This window comes from Tarenaya hassleriana, unplaced genomic scaffold, assembly GCF_000463585.1.
Source record: "Tarenaya hassleriana unplaced genomic scaffold, ASM46358v1 Cleome168, whole genome shotgun sequence".
NCBI classification, from domain to species: domain Eukaryota; kingdom Viridiplantae; phylum Streptophyta; class Magnoliopsida; order Brassicales; family Cleomaceae; genus Tarenaya; species Tarenaya hassleriana.
In genome coordinates this window covers 175,499-183,657 of record NW_010965103.1, presented here as the reverse complement: position 1 = coordinate 183,657, position 8,159 = coordinate 175,499, and positions in this window count along the sequence as shown.

The window sequence follows — 8,159 nt, the reverse complement described above, 5'->3', positions numbered from 1 at the left end:
GTTAAGGAATGTGGTCTTGACGTCCATCTGCCATATCTCGTAGTCATAATACGCAGCTATGGCCAGCAGAATCCGTATGGATTTAAGCATCACGACTGGTGAAAAGGTTTCTTCATAGTCTATACCATGAATCTGCCGAAACCCTTTCGCTACGAGTCGTGCCTTATAGGTATGCACGATGCCATCCATGTCGTTTTTCTTCTTGAAAACCTACTTGCATCCAATGGTTTTAATACCATTGAATGAATCGACCAAAGTCCACACTTTGTTGTCGTACATGGATTGCATCTAAAACTCCATGGTCTGGTGCCATTTCTCGGAATCGGAACTCGCCACAGCCTCTGAATACGACGTAGGCTCGTCATGTTCTAACAACATGAGTTCGTTGTTTCCAGTCACAAGAAAACCATATCTTGTAGGCTCTTGGTGAATTCTACCAGATCTCCGAGGTTCACTAGGAGGTGCTGTCTCAACAACTCGTGATACAGGTTGGACTGTTTCGACCTGTTCGTTCGGTTCTTCGACTATTTGTGGTTCTCGAACTTCTTCGAGATCTATTCTACTCCCACTGACTCTCTTGGAGACGAACTCTCTCTCCAAGAAAGATCCATTCCGAGCAACAAACACTTTGTTCTCAGATGGGTTGTAGAACCAGTACCCTTTAGTTTCCTTAGGGTAACCCACAAATATGCATTTATCAGACTTGGCGGATAGCTTATCAGAAGCCAGACGTTTCACGTAAACGTCACATCCCCAAATCTTCATGAATGCTAACCTGGGACGCTTCCCAGTCCATATCTCATATGGAGTCTTCTGAACCGACTTTGTTGGACAGTTGTTCAGTATAAGCGCTGTTGTTTCCAAAGCATATCCCCAGAAGGATTTAGGAAGATCGACCTGACTCATCATAGACCGTACCATATCTAATAGGGTCCGGTTCCTCCTCTCAGACACGCCATTCCACTGTGGCGTTCCAGGTGGAGTCAGCTGTGAGACAATCCCACAATCTGCCAGATAGTCAGTGAACTCTTGGCTCATATACTCGCCACCTCGATCAGATCGAAGCAACTTGATCGTCTTGCCAAGTTGGTTCTGTACCTCGTTTCTGAAAATCTTGAACAATTCAAGCGTTTCAGACTTATGTCTCATCAAGTAGACATAACCGTACCTACTGAAATCATCAGTAAACGTAACAAAGTACAGATAACCTCCTCTAGCGGGAGAGCTCATAGGACCGCATACATCACTATGTATGAGTTCTAGCAACTCTGTAGCCCGTTCTCCTTTTCCAGAAAAAGGAGATTTTGTCATCTTTCCCATCAAACAAGAATCGCACGATTCAATTGACTCATAATCAAAAGAATCAAGAAGTCCATCAGAATGAAGCTTCGCTATGCGTTTCTCGTTGATGTGGCCAAGTCGACAATGCCAGAGATAGGTCGGGTTTAAGTCGTTCGGCTTAAACCGCTTGGTACTAACATTATAGATCGACCTGTATCCAGATGGTTCATCTTCCAAAATATAAAGGCCATTAAACTGGTAACCTTTACCATAGAATAAATCGCCTCTATAAATGGACAGACATTTGTTCTCAATAACAAATCTGAAACCATCTGAGTCTAAGCATGAAATCGATATGATGTTCCTACTGATGGCAGGTACAAAATAACAATCATGCAGCTCCAATACTAGGCCAGAAGGTAAAGTCAGATCATAAGTCCTGACGGTTAATGCAGCAACTTTTGCTCCATTCCCGACACGGAGATCTACTTCTCCCTTTGCCAATTGTCTACTTCCTCGCAGTCCCTGCACATTTGTACAAATGTGCGAGGCACATCCGGTATCTAATACCCATGATGAAGAAGTACATAAGTTGGCCTCTATAACGAAGATACCAGAAGTTGAAGCTTCTGCAAGCTTCTTCTTCCTTTGATCTTCCAGGTAGAGTCTGCAATTTCTGTACCAATGCCCAATGGCATGACAGAAATAACACTCTTCCTTCTTGGGTTTGGACTTAGGCTTAGTGACAACACTTGTCAATTTCCTTTTGCCCTTACCTTTGGAACGTTTCCTCTTGCTGGAACTCTTTCCAACAATCACCATATCATTCTTCCCTTGGCTCCCAGCTTTCTCTTGGAATGACATATTCAACTGATCATCCATCAATGAATTGTCCATGTCATCTAATTGCTCACGCAATTCCGAAGACATCTTTCCAAGCATCAAGCTGGACACGTCCAGATCATTATCCTCATGCTTCCAATAAGCATCAATGATCGATCCAGAAGCCTTGGTTAGAGGCTTATCCTTCATAAGGATAGATCGCATGGTGAGATTAACCAGATTCCTGCAACAGATATACACTACAGAAAAAGACAAACAAACAGACAGAAAATATGCAAGTCACTTAGTACACTTACTATCACAGATAATAGATGCAATATGACAGGCTCCCACTAAGAAAAACACCCTCAATGAGTTTCCAAGTGAGCTAGGATCCATATTTCACATGCTTTTGAGTCAGCTAGGGCATGACGCTCAAAACCATGCTATTTAGGTAGACAACACTTTGTCAATCACATCCTATGTGATTCCTAGATGAGTATGGGATAGTGATACGCTATCACTGCATGTTCCTCATCCCATCCTTACCATTAGGTCCAAGTCCGACTTGATAACCCAATTCAAGCTCAACCATATTTGAGCTATGAGAATCACGATTTCTCCATACTGCCTCACCAAGATAGTCAGGCACGCTCAGCTAGGGCATGACCCGTAACCATGACGATCGAGGCCTTGACAGTTGTCTTGAACACCAGGATAGCTTGAGATTTCAAAATTGAGGCTTCATTTGTCTTGAACACCAGGATACCTTGACTGAATTCAAGTCATTCCAGTCAAGTTGTTCTGATCAACTCGGATGAACTACTCTTAGTTCGTTTGAGGTGTCTATATATAGAATCTCTTGGCCAAACAACATTTGTTTGCCTTAGATTCGATACCAGAACCCTCTCAATATCCTAATTCAGATATTTGATTCGAGACAACGATTGCACAATCAAAACTCTGAATTCTGGATTGTCATCAAGCTTGGTCTAATGTGAGGCTTTGATTCTAATTCTGATAATCGATCCAACACAACAATTGTTCGATCAAAATCTGAATTCTGCAGAATCACGGATTGTCCAATCGAATCTAAGGCAAACAAATGTTGTTTGGCCAAGAGATTCTATATATAGACGACTCAAACGAACTAAGAGTAGTTCATCTGAGTTGATCAGAACAACTTGACTGGAATGACTTGAATTCAGTCAAGGTATCCTGGTGTTCAAGACAAATGAAGCCTCAATTTTGAAATCTCAAGCTATTACCGCCCATTAGTAGAGCAACTGTCAAGGCCTCGATCGTCATGGTTACGGGTCATGCCCTAGCTGAGCGTGCCTGACTATCTTGGTGAGGCAGTATGGAGAAATCGTGATTCTCATAGCTCAAATATGGTTGAGCTTGAATTGGGTTATCAAGTCGGACTTGGACCTAATGGTAAGGATGGGATGAGGAACATGCAGTGATAGCGTATGACTATCTCATACTCATCTAGGAGTCACATAGGATGTGATTGACAAAGTGTTGTCTACCTAAATAGCATGGTTTTGAGCGTCATGCCCTAGCTGACTCAAAAGCATGTGAAATATGGATCCTAGCTCACTTGGAAACTCATTGAGGGTGTTTTTCTTAGTGGGAGCCTGTCATATTGCATCTATTATCTGTGATAGTAAGTGTACTAAGTGACTTGCATATTTTCTGTCTGTTTGTTTGTCTTTTTCTGTAGTGTATATCTGTTGCAGGAAGACATTTGTTCTCAATAACAAATCTGAAACCATCTGAGTCTAAGCATGAAATCGATATGATGTTCCTACTGATGGCAGGTACAAAATAACAATCATGCAGCTCCAATACTAGGCCAGAAGGTAAAGTCAGATCATAAGTCCTGACGGTTAATGCAGCAACTTTTGCTCCATTCCCGACACGGAGATCTACTTCTCCCTTTGCCAATTGTCTACTTCCTCGCAGTCCCTGCACATTTGTACAAATGTGCGAGGCACATCCGGTATCTAATACCCATGATGAAGAAGTACATAAGTTGGCCTCTATAACGAAGATACCAGAAGTTGAAGCTTCTGCAAGCTTCTTCTTCCTTTGATCTTCCAGGTAGAGTCTGCAATTTCTGTACCAATGCCCAATGGCATGACAGAAATAACACTCTTCCTTCTTGGGTTTGGACTTAGGCTTAGTGACAACACTTGTCAATTTCCTTTTGCCCTTACCTTTGGAACGTTTCCTCTTGCTGGAACTCTTTCCAACAATCACCATATCATTCTTCCCTTGGCTCCCAGCTTTCTCTTGGAATGACATATTCAACTGATCATCCATCAATGAATTGTCCATGTCATCTAATTGCTCACGCAATTCCGAAGACATCTTTCCAAGCATCAAGCTGGACACGTCCAGATCATTATCCTCATGCTTCCAATAAGCATCAATGATCGATCCAGAAGCCTTGGTTAGAGGCTTATCCTTCATAAGGATAGATCGCATGGTGAGATTAACCAGATTCCTGCAACAGATATACACTACAGAAAAAGACAAACAAACAGACAGAAAATATGCAAGTCACTTAGTACACTTACTATCACAGATAATAGATGCAATATGACAGGCTCCCACTAAGAAAAACACCCTCAATGAGTTTCCAAGTGAGCTAGGATCCATATTTCACATGCTTTTGAGTCAGCTAGGGCATGACGCTCAAAACCATGCTATTTAGGTAGACAACACTTTGTCAATCACATCCTATGTGATTCCTAGATGAGTATGGGATAGTGATACGCTATCACTGCATGTTCCTCATCCCATCCTTACCATTAGGTCCAAGTCCGACTTGATAACCCAATTCAAGCTCAACCATATTTGAGCTATGAGAATCACGATTTCTCCATACTGCCTCACCAAGATAGTCAGGCACGCTCAGCTAGGGCATGACCCGTAACCATGACGATCGAGGCCTTGACAGTTGCTCTGCTAATGGGCGGTAATAGCTTGAGATTTCAAAATTGAGGCTTCATTTGTCTTGAACACCAGGATACCTTGACTGAATTCAAGTCATTCCAGTCAAGTTGTTCTGATCAGCTCAGATGAACTACTCTTAGTTCGTTTGAGTCGTCTATATATAGAATCTCTTGGCCAAACAACATTTGTTTGCCTTAGATTCGATACCAGAACCCTCTCAATATCCTAATTCAGATATTTGATTCGAGACAACGATTGCACAATCAAAACTCTGAATTCTGGATTGTCATCAAGCTTGGTCTTATGTGAGGCTTTGATTCTAATTCTGATAATCGATCCAACACAACAATTGTTCGATCAAAATCTGAATTCTGCAGAATCACGGATTGTCCAAGGTCCAAACCGACCGTCGGTTTAACTTTGGAAAAACCTGAACACTGGAACGGACGGTCCAGAGAAACACGTGGACCGTCCGTTCCAGCAATCCAGAACGGACGGTCTGCCTCTAATGGTCTGTCCGTTCCAGCAAGCCAGAACGGACGGTCTGTCGAAACACGTGGAACGTCCGTTCCAGAAAGCCAGAACGGACGGTCTGCATCCGTGGACCGTCCGTTCCAGACCTTCTGGAACGGATGACCGAATGCAGACCGACCCCGAATACCGAACGTTCCATCAGACCCAGACCGGACGGTCTGTCAAACGTGATCCGAACCCCTCTTATGGTCATCGGTCCAGACCGGTCGGGCCAACCCTTGGACCGTTCGGTCTGACCTAATTTGACCTAAAAGGAACAACCGCCGTCATGCGTAGACCGTTCGGTCTACACTCTAGACCGTTCGGTCCACGCGACGGACGCACTATGTATAAGTTTTTCGGGTCCCGCAAACTAGGGTTTTCATCCCCGTTTCGACGCACCATCAAGCCTCCCAAAAACCATAGCTCATCCATGCATCATTCAACAATCAAAATCATCAAACAAACATAGATCTCATGTTTACATGCATTCAAACCATTAAAACCATGAAAACATGCATAGATCTATAGTCTACATGCATTCTAACAATTAAAATCATGCAAACCTGCAAAGATCTATTGTTCACATGCATCTTAACAATTAAAATCATGCAAACAAGAAACAGGCACGGCGATATACAGAGAACCAGGCTCTGATACCACTGTTGGGGTTCCCTTCGGGTTCCTAGCATGCGATCTCATCGATCTAGGGTTTGGATTCTAGGTTTCACGCAGCGGAAGGAAAGATCTAAACCTAGCCAAACGTCACACAAAAACCAATTGTGCAATAACCCGAACAATCGTGTATATCGTCGTGGGATTCGAATACTTACCTCGTTCTTTCAAGATCTGGAAGTATCAATCGATCCAGGGCCTGTTTTAATCACCAAGAGTTGAAAGCACAACTCCTCTACACGTATCCACACCGGCGGGATGAATTCCAACGCTTTGGAACGTATCTGCTAGGATTCGTGAAGAGAAAAACCGATGTCCTTGACTTGGAATCGATATTCCAATACTAGAACTCAAAATCAAGCTTCTCTAAGCTCTCATCAGAATCTAGGACGTCTGAGGTTCTTACTCTAGGGTTTGTGGCGGCTCACTCTTTAATTAGAATTGCCCAAAACCGTCTGGCACTTGCGGAACGGTTCGTCCGTTCCTCAGCGGAACGAACGTTCCTCAGCGGAACTCTTCCAGATCGCTTCGTCGCTCTTTTCTCGCGTTGTTCTCTTCACGTGTGATCCATCCCTAATGGTGTGTGACCCTGTAGGCCCATTCGAAGTGGCAGTGGCTTCGGGAACCTTTTCCGAACCACAAGTCATGGTTAGCCTCTAGCAAGACGCCATGACTACCCACCTAGAATAGAGTTAGAGGTGATCTAACAAAGCCAGCATTAGTTCGAGTTCTGATCCTTTGTCTCACGATGTCGTATGTTGAACAAGGGCATGGTATGAGTCACCCTTCAAGTTCAACCGCTTACTCGTCTAGGCAAACCGACTGATAAAATAGATGTACATTCATCTATAGCGTGGCCACGCATTTTCACAGTCCGATTTCCACGAGGGGCCCAGCGACATCTCTCCTGCGTAGGAGGTGACAAGTCCCGTATTGCATGTCTACTATCTGCATATGATTCGTGAACGTATCTGAGCAACGCCGTTATGATCATCCGGTTAAAGACGACGTTTGACGCAGTCAAGACACGTCACTCCTCATATCAGATACTCTAGACATCTCAGGTCTGAGGATCCAAGAACGAACCGCTGTATGAGATTCAAGTCATGACTCATGTCCATGTGACAATCTCATGCGGGTCATCCAGTAACTCGTTCCAAACGAGAACCCATGATTGTGATTTGCATCTAATGCATATGATCATAATCATCTATCACACATCATGCTGGTCTTAATTCATCATTGTTCCCACAATGATAACTGACCAGGGAATTTAGAATCATCTGCAATGATTCAAGGATATTTACCGTAATATAACAAACATGCTAATCATATAATGGGAAAAGTAATGCATTCATAAATCAATGAATCAATACAAAGTCAAAATGTCATATCACGGATCATCCTAGAGCATCACAACCAACATATCAAAGGAGCATAATCGAGGACTTCGTAGCATACTGGACCGGAACAGAACGATTAAGGGATTTCCAGCTCGAGCTGCACCTGAACACAGCCGAGTCGAGTTTAAACACGGTCGTGCAAAAGCAAGGAAACGAAGACATTCTTACAGACAATTGACACGGACCGTGTCGAGTCAAACACGGCCGTGTCGAGACGCAACTCGCCCGTGTCCAGCCCGTGCAGAAGCGCGTAGTTTTTTTTATCAGACAATTGACACGGACCGTGTTCACTCCAACATGGCCGTGTTACGTTTCGAGAAAACTTCCTATTTTGCATCCGAACTTCCGTTTTCAGAATGGGAAGAAGTCCAGCTGCCAAGCAAATAAATAGGAGACGTCTTGGGCTTAAAAAATTATCGAGAGATCACAGCAGAAGCCAGAGAACTCGAGAGAGAATCAAGACGGAGTTTCCCGGGAGCAGAGATTGAAGAATCGTCGTCG